The sequence below is a fragment of the Rhinatrema bivittatum genome, chromosome 17 (genome assembly GCF_901001135.1).
Source record: "Rhinatrema bivittatum chromosome 17, aRhiBiv1.1, whole genome shotgun sequence".
NCBI lineage: Eukaryota > Metazoa > Chordata > Amphibia > Gymnophiona > Rhinatrematidae > Rhinatrema > Rhinatrema bivittatum.
The window spans coordinates 33,331,109-33,353,251 of record NC_042631.1 but is presented as its reverse complement, the minus strand read 5'-3'; the positions used below and the strand labels follow the sequence as shown (position 1 = coordinate 33,353,251).

The following is a 22,143-nucleotide window of genomic DNA, read 5'->3' as shown; positions in this document are numbered from 1 at the left end:
GAGCAAAGCATAGCACAGAGGGCAGCAGGAATGCAAATCTTGTCACTAATCCACATCCACTTGCCTTGGAACAGATTTTCCTGGTTCATCTGCCTTTTTCGCATATCAGTCCATTCTTTGTGCATCTATGGGCCTTATTCGAAACAGGTGTCCAGCCCCCCTCCCCCCTACCTGCCACCCCTACCTTCAATCTTTCCACCCCATCTGAAACCACCCAAAACCCCCAAGGCCACCAGGAGTTTGGTACATTTCTACCATTCCTAGCGGCATCCAGCATTGCTATCGGAGTATTATATAACAGCAGTGCTGGATGCCGCCAGGAGTGGTACAAATGTAGCGCGTTCCCAGCAGCCTGGGTGGGGGGGGGGGGGCGTTGGGAGTTCGGGGGGGGGGAGATTTGGTGGAGGGGTGGCAGGATGGGGGGCAGGAAGGGACCCAGGGCTGCACGTTATTTAAAATATCGGGGCGGAGGGGAGGGGTTTAGGGAAGGGGCATTGGGCGTTATGTTTCTAAGGTTGGGTTTTTTTTGGTTTTTTTAATTCTTAACCAGTTGTACTTTGAATCTAGCTGGTTAAAATTAAAGTTATCCGGGTACATGCACCTGGATAACTTTAAAGCTAACTGGTTAGGTTTACATGTTATCTGGACAATGTTACCTGGAAAACTGTAGCTGAGTATATTAGTCAGCAGGAATATCCATGACCTTAACTTGTCTGCTTGCTGGCTTACTGAATATGGATCTATCTGTTTTGTCTTTCCATTGATCTGTTTGTCTGTCCACCTGCCTCTCTTTCTGTCTCTCTATCTTTGTCTGTCTCTAAAGCCTGTGTTGTCATTGGAATGCCATAAGCAGAGCAGGAGTCCTCGGGATAGCTTTGTCGTGACACTGCTGGTCAGTTGTGGCCCTGAATGACAGCCAGTTTAGGAGATTAAAAAGCTAATGCCTCACTTGATGGTCACGAGCCCCAAACCACACAACCAGTGCTCCTCCCCCACTGCTCAGGGATTAGGAAGACAGAGAAGAAGGAAAAGAGAGAGAGAGAGAGAGAGAGGCCCCCACAACAAAACAGTCACAGAGCAACCCCAGGAAGACATTGTGGCTTCTCCTGAAAGACCACCATGAAGGTAAGCAGAACAGAGAATGGCACGCAGCCTGCGCCCTAATGCAGTAGATAAAATCCTCTCTCGTGTCCCCATTCCATAGTCTCCTGCACTTCATCAGCCATCCCGGATTCCTGTACACTTCATAACTCTCCCCACTCTACACCTCCTCTTCGAGACTCCCCTACTCCACAAGTCTCTTTATTCTCAGACACTCCCCTTGGAGCCCATACTCTAAAAGCTCTCTCCGGAGCACCCTTTATCATTCAGCACGTCATAACTTTCCTCGGCATCTCCTGCGCTCCATCGCACACCCCAGAATTCTCTATCAGTCTGCTTCACTTCGCACTCCTCTTATTTTTTTCTATAAACGCAGCTTCTTTTTTTTTACAAGTTCAGAGAGGTAAATATTTACGAGAACACCACAGAGATATTAATTCAAGGCACCCTTCTCACCCCAGCACTCAGCGGCCCCCAGGCACAGGAGAATGCTAAGAATCCCACTGTTTATACTGCTTCCCTCCATCTTCCCAAAAAGTCCCAGCTCGGGCTGTGCCCAGTTTATGTTGCTATTGCTTCATTTTTCTCACTTTTAAATTTCACTCGGGAGGCAGCCGCTGCTCAAATTTAAACGTGGACAAATGCAAAGTAATGCGAAGAGGGGAAAAATAAACCTTAACTACAGGCTGCAGGCTGCTGGGTTCCATCTCAGAAGTCACCGTCCAAGAAAAGAATCTGGGGAGTCATTGCAGAGAGAATACATTGAAATGGTATGCGGCAATGGACAAAAAAAAAGCAGATAGAATGAACTGAAAAGGAATGGAGAATAAAACAGAAACTACCATCATACCTCTGTACACCATGTGTGCAGCTCTGGTTGCCTCCATCTCACAAAAAGACAGCAGAAACAGCAAAGGTACAGAGAAGGGCAACCAAAATGATAAGCAGGGTGGACTGGTCCCCTTATGGCTAGCACGGGTCAGGGCTCTTCAGCTTGAAGAGGTCCATAAAATCTTGCGTGGGGTATAATAGGTGAATGGTTATTTACCCTTTCGAGAAGTACTAAGGCTAGGGGGGGTCACTCCATGAAACTAACAAAGTATTAGTTTTAAAGCAAATTGGAGAAAAATTTTTTTTTCACTCAACGCACAATAACGCTGTAGAATTTGTTGCCGGAAGATGTTGTCAAATTATCTGGCATAGATGGGTTTAAAAGCGGTTTAGACAAGTTCCAGAAGGAAAAAAAGTCCATCACTGCCTCTTTTCAAGCACTCACAGAAATAGAAAACGTGGATGCTGCTCTGGATCAGGATTCTTCCGTGGAGAATTAACCTCTAAAACCCAAGGAGATTGTACTCATTGTGTCTCGACAAGAAATACCCGGGTCCATATTCAACAGCACTTAGCTGGATGACTTGGGAGTTAGCTGGCTAAATTCTGACGTCTGAATATTTTGGACACTTATTCGGCTACACTTAGGTCCGCTCCCCAATTAGCCCTCTGCTATCCAGATAATGTAGGGGTGTTCCAGGGCAGAATTGTTAGCCAGATAAGGGATCCAGCTAACTCCGATATCCACACATAGCCAGATAACTTATCTGGCTCACTGCGGTCGTGCCATAGAGTCCTAAAGATAGCCAGATAAGTTATCTGGTTATCTTTAAGAGGGTCGGGTATATTCAATGGTGTGGCTGTGTCACCGAATATCCCGCTAAGTTATCCGGCTAACTTTGCAAACAAGCCGGTGTCCGAATATTGCCCCCCCAATTCCATGCCTGGGTGCAGTTCCAAAACTAAACTAAACTAGAGTAACTTTCCCTGAAACAAAAACGAAAGAGCTCATCATGACAAAAATGAGAATGGGAGTAGATTGTTACACGGTCCATCAGCACAAAGATACAGACAGACATTCTCCTGTTGTTTGAGTCCAGTAGTAAGAAGAACTGGGTCCTCTTCTATATTCCCAGTTCTCCCTTCACACCCCTCAGAAACCTGGAGAATCTCCCTCAAAATTCATCAATACCTTGTTTGTGTCTTCAGCCTCCCCGATAAACTGGGGACAAACACCCCCTCCCCCCGAAATTCCTCCAGCATCTTCACATGGAAGACAATACCTCTTCCAACGGAAAGGAAAGAAGGGTATCAGGTGCCCAGAGGTGAACCTTATAGCCTTATGCATGTCCCCCCCTCACAAAAAATGATAACATATTTTACATGAAAAAGGACATTCAAAGTACAGCCTTCTGAGGTAAAAATCTCTCCTACAAAACATGTATGTTATATTTCCATGCACTGCTGTGGTGCCAACCAGAAAACTCTACAAAAAAGCATAAACAAAACTTGAAACCCCTATGATATTGGGCCTACTGTAACACGTGGTGGGTGTAGGCTTGGCCCTCAGACAGCCATGAGTAAACTGAATTGCAATTACAATACAGTAAACCTCTCATACCAAAACAGCACTAACTGCCAGCACTCAAACAGCAACAGCCCTGCCTAGGAGAAAATGCAACACTGCAAACATGACAACAGCAATATACCTCCTATTAGGAAAAGAGAACAAGCCAAGCTGCTAAAGATCCCTACTCTGAAACTACACACTAGCAGAATACCTCACCTCATTTACACAAGCAAACACAGAAAGACCCCCACTAAATACAGAATAAAGAGACCATAAAGCATAAATAGAAATGTGCAGACAAAAACAAGTGGAAACAACAACAAATCAGACTCTGTATTCAGAGCAACAATGGAAAAACAGATAGGTCACCATTCCTCATAAAACATCAAGCAATAAAATTGAGAATATAATAATAAATCAATAATAGTAAATGCATACTGATAAAAAGAATATTTTAAAACAGCTGACCAATACAATAACAACCAATAATTTAAAACTCATAACATTTATTAACCATTTTCCAAACATCAAAATATGTGAAAACAGTAGCCACATCAAATAACACCCAATAATTAAAACTAACAAAGATTTTAAAATTCACCATTGTGCATACCTAGGAACCTTTTTTATTTCCCCATTCCCTAATATTGTCAAGGATTAGCGGGTGGGGGGGGCTTATTGCACACAAACGTTCTCCTCTCTCTCATATACACATATCCTCTAACACACACACACTCCCCTCTCACACATATGCTCCACCTCACACACAAATTCTCACTCGCACACATGCCCACTCACACATGCTCTTTCATTCATATACACGTTGTCTCACTCACACAAATACTTTCTTATTCACACCATCTCTTTCACTCACACCCACACACCCACACTCTCTCACTCACTCACTTTTCTCCCCCTCTGGAATTCAGGAGTGGCAGTAGCTGCCTCCTCCTTTAGCTTTTGCATCCAATTGGACTCCTCACTGTTCCTGCTCCTCTCCCTTCGAGCCCATTGCTGTTCCTCTCCTACCTTTTCTTTCTTTGGCCATGTGGCCCAATATTCCGCTGCTCTTGCCCTTTCTTTCTTCGGATAGGTAGGCCTGACACTGCTCTGCTCCTGCTCCTTCCAGCATCCATTGGAGGAAGGAGCAGGCGTCTCCTCGGGCCCCACGTAACGCCATGACTCGATTTCTAGCTCCTTTCCTACTGCATTTTGGGTTTTATAGTCTTTTCTCTTAAATATGAGAAGAATAATATGTGGAAAACCCCATTAGGATGATTCTTACATACAGGGCTAGTTTAAAGTCTCATTCATTAAACTGGGTAAGAGGCGAATGCTTATGGGAACAGACAAGATAAGGCAAAGATTAGAGGACTAAGTACTTTGTGCTCCCACTGATGCTGGCCCTGCAGGCATCATTTCCCAGTATTGCATGTGAATGGCAACGCAGACTTCAGGGACCACTGCTAGCATTACACTATTGGGGTGGTACAAACACTGCTCAGCAAACATCTCTGTCAGACAGATGCTTTCCACGAGAAATGGATTGATCTGTTCCCAGAACAGATCCTTCCTCTTGAATTTAGTCCATCTATTTAGGACTTGCCAAATAGGTGATTCAAAGCAATCATGTAGAAAAAAAAATCATTCTAATTTCAGTGCAGCTGAGGCAACTGATGTGAAAGAGAGGGCAACAGCCTGAATGGAAGGGTGTTATGAAGTGCAGGAGGCTCTAAGATTACCAATTCAATGTCCTGTTAAGGATGCAAAGGGTAGTTTTAACATGAGGACAGTTGTGTCCTACTATTGTACAATCCCTTGATGTAAGATACCATAAAAGTCAACCTGGGAGTTATTTGGAAGCATCCAACCAAGATATTAAAAAAAAACCCCAAACAAAAACCCATAGCATGAATAGCAAAATACTGACACTCCGTCTACATGACCCTTCCTCCTTGTGTGTGTCAAAATCCAATGGCAAGGAGCTTAGGAATCTTAACAGGGGCGGTGATGTGAACACCTATGCTATGGCTCCCGGAACTGGTCTGAGAAGAGAAAAATATTCTGTGTTACTTAAGTTTGCTATTAATTGTGATATTTTGAAATCAGCTATTTAAATTATCTGCTGTCTAAAACCATTTTGTTTTTTTTGGTTGTCCTTCCAAAACTGGAGGAGTAATTAAAAGTGTCTTTTGCAACTCAAATCTGGTCTAGGTGTGACTGACTTATTTCTGATAGCTGGGGCCTGCCTTGAGAGTTTACCAGTTTTATAATCAGACCGGTGGCGCACCTGATCTCTGCAGAACCCATAAGGTCCCTGGACATCCAGCACAGCTATCCCTGCCATATTCTGTTTCCTATATAGATTGCCTTGTGGAGCAGCAACCTCATTTCTCAGTTTTACTCACTTAGATAAGGTGATCCCTGCCTTTAATTATAATTGAATTATACACCACCTAGTTACATCTTTCAGTGGCTTTTGACAAGCTTTTGCCTTTCCATGATGCTATACAGTCCCCTAACATCATACTTGATGATAATTAAAAGCCTCAGTTTAACCCACCTAGTTTAGAGCTCCTCAGTCATAGCCTTGCTGTCTCAGTTCAGAATCTCTTTTGTTCTTTTGTTATGTAAATGTTTGGATTCAATGATATGGGTAAGACAAAAGTAAGATGAAAGGGTCTGAAATAGGAATGTATATGCCCAGATTGGGAGCTCAGGGCTCTGGTGTGCTGCTCCCTTCCCCCGACAGCATTTCCTCTTATTTATGTTTTGTTTTGTTTTTTACAGGACCCTCCAGTACTTGACCTAGACAGGGCTCTTCAACTCCGGTCCTCAAGGGCAACAAACTCTTTTGGTTCAGGGAGCCATTTTATTCAAATTAACCTGGTTTATGGATGAACTGCATGCAAATCTTCTTGATGAATATTCACTGTCAATAGCCTGAAAACCAGGCTCTTTAGCAGTCCTCGAGGACTCAACCACGCATCCCCCCAACATTTGAAAACTCTTCAGAAGGAGAACTGGTGAAAGAGAAAGGAAATGACTTCTAAATATTTTGAGGAAAACACTTTGGATTTTGAAAATCTGTAGGGCAGTGGAATTCACTTCCAGTTCTTGAGGGCTGCAAACAAGTCAGATTTTCAGGCTATTCCTAATAAGAACATAGGAAGTGCCTTGCTGGGTCAGACCAAGGTCCATCGAGCCCGGCATCCTGCCTCTGACAGAGGCCAGTCAGGGTCACAAGTATCCAGCAGATCCATGATAATTGATCTAGTTCTTCTATCTCACGCTCAGGGATAAGCGCTGGCTTTCCCAGGTCTGCCATGGTCTTTTCCTTCAGGAACTTGGCCAATCCTCCTTGAACCCCACTGTTAGCTGCCTTGATCATGTCCTCTGGCAACAGTTTCCCTAGCGTTATAGTGCCCAGAGTGAAAAAATACTTCCCTTGATTTGTTTTAAACTTTGCAGTTGTTAATTTCATGGAGTGTCCCCTAATCCTAGTATTAGCTGAAAAGGTAAATAATCATTTCCTATTTACCCATTCCGCCCCACTCAGGATTTTATAAATCTCAATCATATCCCCCCCCTTCAGTCATTTCTTTTCCAAGCTAAAGAACCCTAATCTGTTTAGCCTCTTCATAAGAGAGCTATTTCATCCCTTTTATCATTTTTGTCACCCTTCTCTGTACCTTTTCTATATCCCCTATGTCTTTTTTTGAGATCGAGGAACCAGAACTGCATATAGTACTCGAGGTGTGGTCACACCATGGCATTACGATAGTCTCAGTTTGGGTCTCCATTCCTTTCCAAATAATTCCTAACATTCTCTTTGCCTTTTTGACCGCCACCGCACACTGAGCTGACGATTTCAAGGTATGAGATAGATTTACATACATGCCGCCTCAATTGTATGCAAATCTATTTCATGCGAATTCATTAGGGATAGCCTGAGAACCTGATCTGTTTGTGGCCCTCGAGGACTGGAAGTGAATACCACTGTATGAGAGGAAAATGGTAATACTTTGAGTCAAAAAGAGGGGTGTTACCAATTCTCGAAAGGTGACAGGAATTTAAGACTTTTTAATATTTTTCTGGCTTAACCAAAAGGATATTTCTGTAAGCAAACAAATGTTACTGCAGTTCCAAAAGCTCCCTGCACAAGGAAGTCTGAAGTCTCTGCATTTTACAAAGCTTGAAGATTTAGTAACAGAAACCGAATGCCAGCTGACAAGTTTTTAGAATTTCTAATGAAAACAAGTCTTCCTACCTCTTTCTGCCCCATCCATATGTAGGAGTCGGGACAGAGTAATCACCCATAATCCTCCCTGAGTCACAAGGGAGAGCAGCTGATGAAGCTGCATCCTGGGAGACTGTAATGAGAAGCAGATGTGGGAACCCGGAGAGTAGGACAAGGTCAAACATTTTAATGAGCTCGAGAATTTCAGCAAAAGGGCAGCGAAGGAAAGACGGAGAAGCTGCTGAAATTTGGACCTTTCAGCTTTCCAAAGCACTGAGGAGTCCCTCTCCCCTACGTCACTAATAGAGTTGCTAAGGTCAAAATGGCGGCCCTTTATTTGCGCCCGATTCTATTTATTTTAACTTACACAGCATGTTAAGCACGAAGCTCTTTACATGCGTGTGTAAGAGCATAAGTGACGGTACAAAACCAGGGGGAGGTGGATTGAAAATTAGCAGAATAACTCTACAAGCCTATTGAATGATATGAATTTTGTGGAGAAACAAAAACATTTCTGATGGTAGGAGGAGAATGAATGGGGATGAGAAGTTGATTCCAAAGACAGGAATCAGACAGGAACAAGGGGGAATCTTGAGAGCGAACAGGTGAAGGTGGAAGGAGGAGGAGGTAAAGCGAAAGATTAGGGGCCCAGCCTTTTATCGTAAAAGAAGAAAAGAAAGACGTGAAATAAGCTGGGGATGGATCATATAAAGCAGAACAAGTGACGGACAAGCATAACTTGAGAACGAAAGGCTATGGGATAACCAGGGCAATGAATAAAGGAGAGGGGGACAGATAAGGTCAGTGAAGAGCGTACACCCTCACCCTGATCCAGAAAAGGCTTTTGGCATTAGCCAGTGGAATACAGTGTGGAACAGAAATGTAATTCCGCCTAATTCTGCTGCTTGCACGGCGCAATTAACTGCTTGGATGTTGCGTAAGAAAGTGGGGGTTGGATTCTGGTTTCTAGAAAAAGAACAGAGCTTGACTTGAAAAAGTATGCAAAGAAAATCTTAAGGAACCGGATGGAAGGAATATCATTTGCTCAGAAAGTTAGACCCTTGCTAGGTATGGCCAATTATTGTTCAGACTTCGATCAGGGCTTTTCAGCTTATGTTTATATAACCCTTAGTTGGGGGGGGGGGGTTTAGGTCCCAAGGGCAGACAAACTTATTAGTTCTCTTCGGGGCATACATCCGACCAGCACTTACTCCCATGCTTAACTCTATCTCAGGGTGGATTCTTTCTCTGGGAGGAAGCTCTCACTTATGACTCCGACAATGGTGCGCTATTCCCTCTGCATCCCAAGGGGCTGAGGTGCTGGGACAAACCAAGCAAGGACCAGGCTCCGGGTGTTAAAATAAAGTTGGCTGATTTTGCAACAACTAAACTAAAGTCCAATTTGCCCATAATATTGAAGTTATAACTGACTCATGGTACAGATGTGAGTTTCTTTTTTGGTAGCTTTCCTTAATTTCAGGCACCTGGGTGAAGCTTCCCATGATGGTGTTAAGTGCGCAACGCTCTCCCAGCGGCTGAACGGGTGGTACCCCTACAGGTTGGAGAAAAGACGTCACTAAATCCCAGCTTAGAACTTTACAACACTGAGCATTCCATCGCTTTCAGCCCCCCAACCTTCCAACATGGAGGGTCTGGATTGGTTGCCTGCTCCTATTTATTCCAGCCATTATAGTGTTCCTTGGAGTCATTTTGATTTACATTCAGAGCAGTGAGGATACAGGTTTTTTTTTCCACTCTCTGGTGAGGCCTCCCAACCTCATCAGGATCTTTTCTATTTTTCTCTCTGTGCACACCCTGCCAGTGGGTTGTCCTGTGATAAGTTGCAGTGAGATAGATTTTTGCCTGATTCCCTTTTGGGCAAAAGGGCTCTCATCCCACAGACCTGAAGATCTGTGAGCCTCTCTGCCCCCTAGATAGGGCAAGCACAAGTGACAGATCCTTCTGAGTTACATTTTTGAAGGCCAAGATATAGTCTGACTTTTTTTTTCAGAAGGAACCCCTGCTGAAACTTGCACCTTGTGGAGAAGGCTCCCCCATACACAAAGGACGAGGGCTAAAGGCCTGTGAGCCTTAATCTACTCCCTAGATGGGGCAAGCACCAGTGATTGTGATTTTCAGAGAGCAAGCATTTGGACTTTGTTTTGTGGGGAGGTTTTTGACTCACCCTCCTCCTCAGGTTTCCAAGCTCTGGGATAACCTGGTTCCCACATTCTAACGAGTTTTCCTCCAAGAGAAGTCAACAGTATTAACATCGAGGAAAAGGATTCTGGGAGTTCCCCCTCCGATCTCCACCCCATGGCACCAGGACAGGCTGGGTAATCGCAAATAAACTGGACTCAGATAGGACTTTTCCATATCTGTAGGAGGCCCCTCCTGTTGGATTCCCATTTAGCCACTGGGAAAGCTTTTTATGCATTTTAAAATCACCATGGGAAGCTTTGCTCAGATACCTGAGAGATAAAGGACACCTACCCGGAAGAGAAAAAAACCTTTGTACATCAGTCAGCTGTAAATTTCATCTTTATTGTAAAACGGACTTTAATTTAATTACAGAATCAGTAAACATTTAGGGGTCAATTTAAGACCCGCGCGCACATGGGACATCCTGAATTTATAACATGCACATGTCGGCGAGTGCATGTTATAAAATCCGATGGCCGCGTGCACATGCGCACCAGATTTTAACATCCATGCACGCATGTGTGGCCGGCCTGTGACTCACACGTGCGGGGAGGGGGGGGGGGGGGAGGAATTTTACAAAGCAACGCCCGGCGACGCAAGTAGGGCTTCCCCAGTTCCCTCCAATAAAGGGCCCTTGGAGGAGAGGGGAAAAGGATGGAAGGTTAGATAGGGGTATAGGGAAGTTCTTTTCCAGTCCGCTCCTACCTTTTACCCTCTCCTCCCCGATACCTACCTCTTAGAATTTTTTTTTATTTTGTTCCTTACAGCTCTTTTGGAGCAGCAGTAGACGCTGCACGCTGGCTGGCTGCTGGTGCGTGCTTCCCTGGGATAGCGGTGGATGGTGCTGTTCTGGCCATCCAGACCATGCCCGGCACTTGTGTGCATAACAGGGGTTATGCATGTGGCCAGGCCCTTTGTAAAATGCACGCAGTGCGCACAGGTACAGCAAAGAGCTTAAAACACACTAAACTGTGCCTGAGAAAATCTGAAAAGCAAAGGCGGAAATGCCAAACTACAAAATCCCTAGAAAAATACAAATCCCTGTTAACAAAATGCCACGAGCAAAATCAACAAAGCCACAAAAGACTACTACACTAAACAGATTCATAGGGTAATATTTAATTCCAAATTACTCTTCAAAACAGTTAACAACCTAATCAAGGATCCATCCTCCTCCACAGCAAATAGCCACGACTTTCATGCGACAAATATGCTACCATGTTGTTAAACAAAATAAATAATCTAAAAACACAATTCTCCACCTGCTTACCAACCAAAAGAGCCAAAAGAAAATGCTGGTCAAGCAAAACGAACTCATTCTACCCAGTATCCAAATTTGAAATATACCAAATTATCACTAAAATCAAACCTGCTATCCACCCACTGGACTCTTTACCCACTAGTGCCCTACAAACAGTAAAAAGCGTCATAACTCCAATATTCACAACCACAATAAGCCACTCACTAGGGCAGAACAAGCTGTGATTATGCCAATCCTAAAAAATAAAACTGGCAGAATCAATGATTGGGAGAATTAACGACCAATATCCAACCTGGCTTTCATCGCTAAAGTCCTTGAAAAAGCAGTGTTATCACAACTAGAGAACCACCTCGAAGACAATAATATACTATATCCAAACCAATTCGGATTCAGAAAAAAAAAAATCGTTCGACAGAAACCCTACTTATTCCCTTAGCTGACAGCAATGAATCTTATATCCTGGTACTAATTGATCTAACAGCAGCAATCAACACAGTTGACCATACCTTGCTATGTCACCAACTGAGAGAAATTGGAATAAATGGAAAAGTTAACAAATGGTTCTCCTCCTTTCTAAAAGATAAAACATTCCAAGTCAAATTGGGTAATCAAATTTCTGACACCTTCCCAATCAATACAGGTGTCCCCCAAGGTTCAAGTACTTTTGACCACACTGTTCAACATCTATTTGCTGCCTCTATGCAGACTACTAGCAAATCTAGGTATCAACGTCTTCCTATATTCAGAAGACATACAATTCTACATCCCTTTTGACAAAACATTTGAAAAAACTGCATCGTCTCTGTCAACACACATGAAAGCAATACAACAAAAACTTTCTCAACTGAAACTAGCTCTAAACCCCCCAAAAACTGAAATTGTGTGGTTAAGGAGAGATTCCACGATAATCAAACCTCCAACCCTAGAACCAGGAGATTTTAATATTACGCCCTTAGATAAAGTATGGGACTTAGGAATACAGATAGATGAGAACTTCACTATGAAAAAGCATATAAGCAAATTAATAAAAACAGGGTACTCCAAGCTGAGAATATTACATCGGCTGAAACCATTACAATACATACAGGTCTTACAAACTCAGACTATTGCAACTCCCTATTACTAATAAGCTGGCACAAAGTCTTAGCTGGGTGGGTCGGGAGCATGTACTGTGCACTGCCATGCAGAAAACTTGGGTTGAATTTTTAGGTCTGATATTTCTGCTTCCTGGCTTCTAAAACCACTACAGTTACTTCAAAATGCCTCCGCTAGACTCCGCTAGACTCTGATTTCTGTTGGCTGAATTTGCTGTTATCTGGAAACCGATGTGATGTCTCGTGCGAATGTCGGTATAGAAAAATGTTAAATAAATAAAATAAATAAATAAATAAATAAATAGACTCTTACTTGGGCAAGGAAATTTGACCACATCACCCCCTCGCTGTTAGCATTGCACTGGCTTCCTGTACAAGCCAGAATTCATTATAAAGTATTGACTCTAATTTTTAATATCATTCACAATATTAATCCATACTTATTAGGAGTGACACTTCAACATTACACACCACTAGGGATGTGCAGAGGGACGCCATACGTTGCATTCGGGATATGTATTCGTCATGGGGCAGATACGTTGCATACGTCCGTATGGCGCCCCGATGCGGTTATATGTCTTAATCTATTCGTTACCCGGCTAAAATTAAATTTACTCCAACCCCCCACCCCTCTGACCCCCCCAAGACTTACCAAAACTCCCTGGTGGTCCAGCGGGGGGTCCAGGAACCATACCCTGCACTCACACACCCTCGGTACCAGTATCAACGCCGATAGCCTTTGACCTACTATGTCACAGGGGCTACCGGTGCCATTGGTCAGCCCCTGTCACATGGCCATCGGCAGCATCCTGTGCTCCTACCATGTGACAGGGGCTGACCAATGGCACCGGTAGCCCCTGTGACATAGTAAGGGCAAGGCTATCGGCGCCATTTTGATTCCTGGCATCCGACGTTGTGACGGTCGGCCCCTGTGACATAGTGAGGGCAAAGGTAGCGCCGACGCCATTTTGAATACTGGCAATACGGCCTGAGTGCAGGAGGTCGCTCCCGGACCCCCGCTGGACTTTTGGCAAGTCTTGTGGGGGTCATGAGGCCCCCCAAGCTGGCCAAAAGTCCCTGAGGGTCCAGTGGGGGTCCAGGAGCGATTTCCTTCACTCGTGACGTCGGATGCCAGGAATCAAAATGGCGCCGATAGCCTTGCCCTTACTATGTCACAGGGGCTACCGGTGCCATTGGTCAGCCCCTGTCACATGGTAGGAGCACAAGATGGCGCCGATGGCCATATGACAGGGGCTGACCAATGGCACCGGTAGCTCCTGAGACATAGTAGGTCAAAGGCTATCGGTGCCATTTTGATACTGGTACCGAGGGTGTGTGAGTGCAGGGTATGGTTCCCAGACCCCCCGCTGGACCACCAGGGAGTTTTGGTAAGTCTTGGGGGGGTCAGGAGGGTGGGGGGGTTGTTTAAATTGGCAGCCAAGCAATTCGGCGAAAATTTGTTGTATTCGTGGGGAATTGCGATACGTTTCGCTTTCCCCACGAATACAACGAATAGTGCAACATATGTTGCGGATTGCCAATATGGCGAAAACGAATGCACATCTCTACACATCACAGAGAGCCCTAAGATCACAACACAAAGGACTTCTAAAGGTACCATCTATTTGGAAAACACACCAAACACAAATAAGAGAACAAATGTTTTCCATAGCGGGCCCCAAGTTGTGGAACTGTCTTCCAGAGTCATTACATCAGATAACAGAAATAAAGTTTCCAGCGATAGGTAAAAACATGGCTCTTTAGAAATGCATATGATTTAACATAAAATCCCAAAATACTGATAATTGCAGTGTCACTACCAGATACTATGTTAGCGGAGCAAGCAATAAGGACCTAACGATGTAAAATGAATTATTAGAATTAGAATCTGTAGTTGCTGTTGGGTCAATCTAGAAAATGTATGAATATGTACTTGATTATATATTTGCTAATATGTTGGCCTAGAATATGTATGGATATGAACGAGAATATGCTTTTGCTGTTGTGTTGACCTAGAATATGAAAGCTGACAAAGATGTGAATGCTGACCAAGAATTTTAAAGCTGACTTTGTAAACTGTTGTGATCTTCTTTTGGAACGACGGTAAATAAAACACCTAATAAAATAAATTGTCCAAAATATTTTCTTGGAGGAAAGCTGGATACATTTTCAGCCAACAAAATCGCTCTCCTAAAGAGGGACAGAGACAGGATGGAGGCGGTCCAGAGAAGGGCGACCAAAAAGGTGGAGGGTCTTCATCAAATGACTTATGAGGAGAGATTGAAGAATCTAAATATGTACGCCCTGGAGGAAAGGAGGAGTAGGGGTGATATGATACAGACTTTCAGATACTTGAAAGGTTTTAATGATCCAAAGACAACGTCAAACCTTTTCCATTGCAAAAAAATCAGAAGAACCAGGAGTCACAATTTAAAACTCCAGGGAGGAAGACTCAGAACCAATGTCAGGAAGTATTTCTTCATGGAGAGGGTGGTGGATGCCTGGAACGCCCTTCCAGAGAAAGTGGTGAAGACCAAAACTGTGAAGGATTTCAAAGGGGCGTGGGATAAATACTGTGGATCCATAAAGTCTAGAGGATGTGAATGAAAAAAAGAGGCATGGGGGTGGCTTGAGGGAATGATGGCTACTACCTGGAGATGAATATCCTTATTCATTAATGCGACTTCAACATTGATCTATGCTTCAACGGCAAGAGGAAATGTGGGGGAAAAAAAAAAAAGAATTTGCAACCACATAAAAGCAGGGGAGTAACTGGCTTGTTACGGCGGTTACTACCCCAAACCAAAAAATACCTGATACTTCACTTTCAATGCAAATCCAGCATAACTCTCTACTTCAACGGCAGGGGAGGAAGTTTAACACTTCACACATATCCAGCATAGCTCTCTGCTTCAACGGCAGGGGAGGAGGAAATTTGACAATTCAAGCATATTCAGCATAGCCCTCTGCTTCAACAGCAGGGGAGGAAGTCTGATATTTCACTTCAATGCAAAGCCAGCATAGCTCTCTGCTTCAACGGCAGGGAGCAAGTTTGACACTTCTCGCATATCCAGCATAGTCCTCTGCTTCAACGGCAGGGGAGAATGAAGAAAGGCTGATCTATGTTCAGGCAACAATCAACAAGGACTGAATTACATAGTCTGGATAGACAGATAAGCATGGGTGTAGCTTGCTTATTGCAGTGGTTAATACCCCTAACTACTTAAGCTATTTCACTTAGATGCAGTTCCTACACTGCTCTCTACATTAATGGCGGGGGTGGAAGGGAAATAGAATAAAAAAGGTTACTAAGAGCCAAGAGAAACAGATAAGTATGTGAGAGAAAAAAACATACAAAAGCTTGCTGGGCAGACTGGATGGGCCGTTTGGTCTTCTGCCGTCATTTCTATGTTTCTATCACCAGTCTTGCCCACCTAGGGAGTACAATGGAGCTCACTGGTCTTCAGTCCTCTGGATTGAGAGCCCCAAAGGGGATTCCAGCTCAAAATCTATCTCTCTGTAACTAACAGAAGAGGAACCCTCTGGCAGGGAGTGAACGATGAGGGATATCTTCAAACTTAAGGAGCATGATATGGCTGGGAGGCCTCACTAGAGTGCTGAAAAAAAGTCATCCTCACTGTTAAGAGGCTTTCTAAAACTGACCATACAAGATACTAAAATAGCTGTACTAAATAGGATGAGGTGTCCAATCCAAGCCCTCCAGGTTGGGAGGGGTAGAGAGGGATGGAAGGCTCATAGATGTAAGAGTTCTAAGCAGGGACCTAGGGCCATCTAGTGGCCAACCCAAGGGGGTGCCACATTAAGTTTAACTGCCTGACAAAATGTGAAAAATGGAGACCTGAAGGAAAAATACAGAATGTGTGTTATAGGAAGTTTAGACCTGAGGACCAAACACAAGAATGTAAAGATCTTTTGGATAAGCTAAAATCAGCTATTACCCATACATTACTGCCAGTTCATCCCGATTTCTTCTCTGTATTGATGCATCTCTTGATGGCCTAGGTGCTTTCTTGAGTCAAAGACCTAAAGATGAGAAAAAGGCATGATCCATTGCATTTGCCATAACCAAGGCCAATAAGGTCTTGAGTAAATCACAGAGAAAGTACCCTGCACTAGAATTCCTTGCATAAAAGCGGGCAGCGTATGAAAAATTCTCATACACTAGTTAAAGGTTAAGCAATTTACTGTACTGGCTGGCAATAATCCCTCGTCATATGTCATGACCTAGCCAAAACTGGATGTATGCAAACATATGCTCAGTTGCAAACTTGTATCTTATGATTTTGATCTCAAGTATATCCCAGGTAGGTTCAATTTGTTATTGTAAAAGAAAAGCTGAACAAAGCCACTATATGGTGCATAAGGAGCTCAGACTCCAGGAGAATGTAGTAAGCCCTCTGAGCTGCAAGAGCACGGTTTCCCACTGCCTCTTCATTACTGGTTTGTAGGGATGTTGTGCACCCTCAAACTTTTGGTTCAGTTCATTTTTTCATTTCAAGTGTTTTTCTTGCATTTAGATTCAGTTTATTTTTGTTTTGGTTCTGTTTATTTGTCAACCCGAAAAAAAATTAAACTATAAAAATATCCCCACCGAAACAAAAAAACCTTTAAAAAAAAAAACAACAAAAAACAGGGGCTTTGGGAGGTCATGGCTGGGCCGGCTCAGGCCTGGAGCCAGGGCCCAGCACTTAGGCTTGGTCCTGATGCTGAGGCCTAGGCCTGGTTCAGATGCTGGGGCCCCCTGCTCGTTGTCCTGGACCCATTGCAGAGGCCTAGGCCCAGGTCAGAGACCTGGTCCCTCAGCAGCGGGAGCATCAGGCCTCTTGACATCTTTCCACTGCAGTTCTTTAAAAAATGACGCTTTCTGCTTGGAGGATACTCTGAAGTGACATCATTGCAGTGCCTTCCTCTGGAGCAGATAGCTCCATTTTGATGTATGGCCATTAGGCTCAAATATTAGGAATGGTCGGGAGACAGCCCCTTTAGTCACACATTGGCTCGCATTAGGACATTTGGAAAGTGATATCAAATTTTTTGTTATTGTCGTGTTGCTCCCACCGTCTCGAGGAGGTAACTTCTCTGAGATGCTGGTTCGCAGAGAGCAGAAGTGGATTTTTAAACTTGATTGTTTGCATCCAAAGGGGTTAAACAACGAAATTGAATGGCAATATTTCATTTAATGTCTGTAACTATAGTATATTGTGGTTCTCTTTTGCTAATTCTAACTGCAACTCTATTTTTGTTTCACTGTTTTCTGATTGGTTGTTTTAATCAGACTTACCCGTTCCCTATTGGTCCATTTTCTTCGCACCAAAAATGCTCCCTTTAAACATTGGGTTTTGTCTTTGCCGTCCGCTCTCCTTGCCTTGTCAACTTTATGAATGTTACTTTGCAACTAAGGTATGTCTCATCGGCACAATTTTGAAATTGTTTACCATTCGTTGTTGGTCCTATTCTTATGAATTCTTATACATGTATTATTTACATTTCAGTTTCAAAGTGTTTATCTTATCCCTCCTGCCGCAGCCTTCAGGCGAAACACGGGTCCATGTCGGGGGACCCTAAAGAGAACTGTTATGTTTGACAATTGAGCAATGGAGTTGTCGCTTTGAATAAAAAGGAATCTCTATATAAAATTATTGTTCTTGGACCTCTTAAGTTTCTTTGCATCTCCTTTGACATTGGATATTGATTATTTGGAGTGCACATCTCTGGTTCCATAATTTGTGATTTTGCATTAAAATATACAGCCATACATCAAAATGGCGCTGTCTACTCCAGAGGAAAGTGCTGCAATAATGTCACTTTGGTGCATCCTACTAGCATATATCATCATTTTTAGAAGATCACTGATAGAAGACATTGGGAGGCTTGGCCCTAGGCCTCTGGGCCGGGCAGTGAGCCCTGTCAATAGAAACATGTCTCCAGGCCAGGCACCAGCATTGGGCCTAGGTTTGGTCCTAGGCCTCAGTGATGGGACTAGGCTTCTGGGCCAGGTCCCAAGGTCAGATCGGCCCTAGGAGATGTGACCAGGCCTCTGAATCTGGCTCCAGTGTTGGCCTAGGCCTCAGCGACAGGACCAAGTCTCTGATTCAAGCTCCAGCACTAAAGCTTGGTCCTGCAGGAGGCTCTTTTTATTTTAATGAAATTAATATGAAAATACCCAAAACCAATTTTGTGTATTTTTGTAGAAGGCTATTTTCGGTTTGTTCCGAAAATTGGCTTATTTGTTTTATTTTGCACATTCATTATAAACAAATGCAAATCCATATTGTTTTGTGTTGCAGATGAATTCTATGGTTTCACAATGAAATAGTTATCTTTTCATCTGGCATGTCCTATCTTCTTTGGATCAGGTAGGTGTGGGTCAGCAGCAGTAGCAGTAAGCTAGCTACACCAGGCCCAAGTACACTTAGTTTTACCATAATCCTCTCTTTTTTTTTTTTCCAGATTCTACCTGAGATATTGTGGAAGGAGCACATAAGCTACACAGTTGGCTAAGTCTAAAATGAAAACTAATATACAGATGCAAAAAAAAAAAAACCAAACAAAAATCCACCTATATTAAATATCTTTGTGACCTTTATACATCCAAGAACTTTATAACATTAATGGGACCTTCACAGTTGGCTACCATCCACCATTATTTATAATGTTGGTGCCTTCATCTAATCATCCATCACTCTAAGTCCATTTTTTTCTTTAAATGCAAATAAAAATCGCCCAATCCTTATCATGGCTCAACATGGCTCAAGAGTTCTTGTTGGTCTTAAATAATTCAAAGTTCTGGCTCCATTTGTGCCCTAACACAGATCCACATTTCGAAAATGCCTGCTTCAGGAGTTTCTTTCTGCATTACGGGTGACCGGTAACATGCCCCTAATATACATAATAATATACGGACATATCCAGTCTAAATATATGCCTACCGCAAATAGTTTGAGAAGTGATCAGTAAAGAGGTGGAACACCTAGCACCAGAGACTGAGGAAGTGAAAAACGATTACACAGCTAACATATTCCTACCCTAGGAAGAACCCTCTAGGTTGAACTTGAGGTATCCTATCGACAAGGAACTTGCATACTCTTTGTCTCTCTAAGTATATTCAGAGGAGTGTGAACATCAGCCCCTACTCCTCATAGCACTCTAAGGCCATATCATGTCCAGAAAGAGAAAGGAGATCTGAGGCACTCACTAACATTTTGGCTGGCTGCAGGTTGTCCGACAACTGGCCACACTTACCCCCAAATGCCTCTGATGCCACCAACGTGGTTGAGATTCCACCATGCTGGTTTTTTCCTCCAGGCTTTCCTTGGTTTGCATGCATGCAGTGCACCACCACTTCAAGGCCCCACAGCGGGAAAGGCTACTGCTGGCGTCCAGTGATGATGTCACACACCTGAATATTTAAACTCCAGCCGCATTACCTGCCATCGCCTCGGCAGCAGGTCCTCCTGCCTTACAGTGCATGTTGCTCGCTGCCTTGTCTCGTATCCTTGCCCTTGTCTTGCTGTTACCTTGCACTGCCTGTGTTCTGGTCCCCTGTGCCTAGTCTTGATCTTGTCTGTCCATGTCTGCCTGACTCCTGGTTTTGACTCCTGCTACAGATGCAGACTACAATTCTGGACTGGTGCCTGCTCTGACCCCAGCTTGGAGCCGGATACTGTTTGCCTGCTGCCTGTCCAGACCTCGGCCTGGACCCGGATATCGTTTACTCACTGCCTGCCCTGACCTCTGTAAAGAGTAGACTTTGTCCAACTGCTTCTTACAGGACTCTCGCCTAAACCCTGCCGGCACCTGGAATCCAAGGGCTCAACCTGTATGGAATGGAGCTGATATAGATAAAGCCCTAGCTCCAGTCCTAGAAAGAACAAGCCCACCTGATGTCGGTGTGGGCCTAGTAGGTTCACCTTCTAGGCTGCATCAATCACTTCGCAGCCCGAAGTCCCACATCTGTGACACACACAATACAGAGAGAAACCATTATCTGGCTAAAGTGAAAAGAAACTGAAATCCAGTGGCCATTTGATCACTTGGGACCAGCACAAAATCAGTGATACATTTTCTTGGCTAAGTACTATCAATGCTACACAGGCACATTACATGTACATGTACATAGAACATGCTATGATGTCCAGAAGGTCATTAGCAGTAAGTTTGAGAATGAGATCAGACTCACTATACCTTGGCTTGTAAGTGAGGTTCATTCCTGTTAAGGTATATGCAACATTAACCCATTTGGAGATACTGCCCTGCACATTACTAATAATAATTCCTGCTTTACATGCAACAGTTCATGTTTGTACCCTGATAGCCATATTTTGCCTCCTGACAAGACTGTCCATGTGCTAGTGACATCTGCTTTAGTGACCATTTGCATGAAATGTTTGTTTCATTATTGTTTCCTGGTTGGCCACATGGTATTGTTTGCTGATGTTACCTTGGTTTCACTCAGTAATGTTGATTTACGATGTATTTCATGATATTTTGTACTGAGCACATATAACCAGGCAGACTTCATCAACTAATTGCTACTAATTTGTATCATTATCTGTAATACACTCTGTTGTAACTCGGGCAATCATTTCTCTTGTTCTTTTTCAATTCTTATCATTGGTATTCCTGCTTTTTCGCAGCTCAATAAATTGCCCTTCCTATGAAGACTTTTCTGATTAGTAGTAGTGGATCTCTTCCTCCAAGAAAAATAAAACTGTATCATGCATGAGTCTATGATCTATGCATCTACAAGAGTTAATAAGTAGAAAAGCTATGTGCTCGGAGAACGGATCCAGAAGTGTGTACATGCAAGAGAGTACTGTCTAGAATGGTATACATTTTACTTCAGTTATTTCCCCTTACTGTTTTCATCGCAACTCGTTCAGTTCTCTTCCTTTGCACACATCGCATTCACACCTCACAACTCTTTCAGTACCACCTAGCATGAATAGCATAATTCTTAAGAAAACTCTCTCCCTTCTCTTCATGTACTCCCGCACTCTTCCCCAATCTCACACCCCTGTCAGCATTACATACTGCAACTATCATAGTTGTTAGCACCGTTCTCTTAAGTTATGGTAAATTTAAAAAGCCGCAGCAACGCATAGCCCTCCATAACAGGCCAACCACTGGTTGAATCCACTTGCAATTTCTCAGGTGGGTGCAACAACGGGCAACCCATTGAGTTTTATCAGAATCCGTCAGACAGTTTTTGCTTGGTGACACAGTCTCAGACAGACAGGACAGACATGACCAGGACATAAGATGTTTTCTTGCAGAAAGTATACAAAAAATGATACCAAGATAATTCACAAACACAGCTGTTTGGCACTGACAGAGGGGTGCACAGGTATAGCACACCAGGATTGCACTGACACTATGTTCCTAAAAGGACATTGCGTTACTGGTACTGGAGAACACTATTCCCATGGCTAGAATGAAAATTAGCACCACTATGCGCAGGTCTGGCGGGAGGCATTAGGCAGCTGACTAGGGTGCCGGACGTGGGCAGGGCGTCATGGTCAACATGAGGGCATGTGCGGTGCAATGCATATATTAGCAAGATTGTGGAGAGAGAAAGAGATCAATGTGGTAGGGTGACGTCACTGCCTAGAGCGGCTGAACATCCTTACACCGGCACTGATTAAGGGTGGTCTGTTCCTAACAGGGAGTGATACTAGGTGCTTCTCCCAATGAGGTCATATTCTTGACACATGCTGGTTTTACAGCGGTACGCGCTGTGTTCCCATATTCAGGGGGGGGGGGGGGGGTGTTTGAATTTCTGGCAAAAGATGAATATCAGTGGAATCACGATGGGTGCTATGTT

General features: G+C 43.7%; 1 protein-coding gene and 1 long non-coding RNA gene across 2 annotated transcripts in view; one reads left to right on the top strand and one right to left on the bottom strand.

The window, feature by feature from the left end:
- The window catches only part of MYRF (myelin regulatory factor), a 249,515-nt gene that overhangs the window by 98,824 nt on the left and 128,548 nt on the right, over nucleotides 1-22,143 (bottom strand).
- Nucleotides 1,017-20,951, top strand: LOC115079231. The gene is made up of 3 exons (XR_003853227.1): nucleotides 1,017-1,125; nucleotides 18,608-18,676; nucleotides 18,771-20,951. It is a non-coding gene; the product is annotated as an uncharacterized LOC115079231 (long non-coding RNA).